Below are 1,017 nucleotides of genomic sequence, written 5' to 3'. Positions count from 1 at the left end.
TGGCTCCTCCCTGCTTCTTCTGTTTGCTAGCTGGGCCTGAAACCCAAGTACTGGCTTAAGGCAGCATGACAAATAGTTTTCATCTCAAGGACTCTGTGAGAATGCCTGACCCAAAGAGTGTGGTGACTCTGGCATGTCCTGACAGAGTATNAGAGAGTGGCTTGGCTTGGCTTGGTGACCACGGCTCTAGAGATCTGGAATGGGCCAGTGCAAGCATGATGTAAGAATAGATATTGGTACTTTGGTCAGAGTCCCATTTGAATCACACTCACAAATACACATGCATACACATAGACATTCAAATACATACATACATACATACATACATACATACATACATACATACATTCAAACACATGCATACACACACACACACACACCAAAACCAGGGGATCCTTCTGTAGCCCAGGCTAGCCTGGAACTCATAGTAGTCCTCCTGCCTCAGCTTTGCAACTGGATACATTTTTGTGATAGTATAGTTTCCCAGCAATACCAAAACATGAAGCAACACAAGCTTCCCATTGTCCCCTTTTCTCCTTCCCCACAGCCCAGAAAGAGCACCACGATGCTGATGACATGTTCATCAGTGCATCTCTGCCTCGGTGTCTCTCAGACTTACGTGTTTTGTTGTNCTGTATGCTGAGAAAAGGTTTCAATGTCTAACTAACCTTAAACTTGCTTCCTAACCAAGGCTGACCTTGAACTCCTGATCCACCTGCCTTGGCCTCCCAAGTATTGCGATTACAGATATGTATGGCATGCCAGCTTACATTCATTTCCAAAAAGAAATAATCCTAAGTGTGACTACTTCATACGTATCACTCTATGACTTCCATTTTTATTTTCAAACCNTTTGTCTTCAAGAAAGCACGTTCAAGCCAGGCATAGTGGTGCAGCCTTTACTTGACAGGCAGGCAGATCTTCATGAGTTCAAGGCCAGCCTGTTCTACACAGTGAGTGCTACATAGAGAGATCCTAGAGAGATCTGAGAGAAGGGGAGAGAGAGAGAGAGAGAGA

The sequence above is a fragment of the Mus caroli genome, chromosome 6 (genome assembly GCF_900094665.2).
Source record: "Mus caroli chromosome 6, CAROLI_EIJ_v1.1, whole genome shotgun sequence".
NCBI classification, from domain to species: Eukaryota; Metazoa; Chordata; class Mammalia; order Rodentia; family Muridae; genus Mus; species Mus caroli.
The sequence above is the reverse complement of the archived record's forward strand: the minus strand, read 5'-3'. Positions refer to the sequence as shown.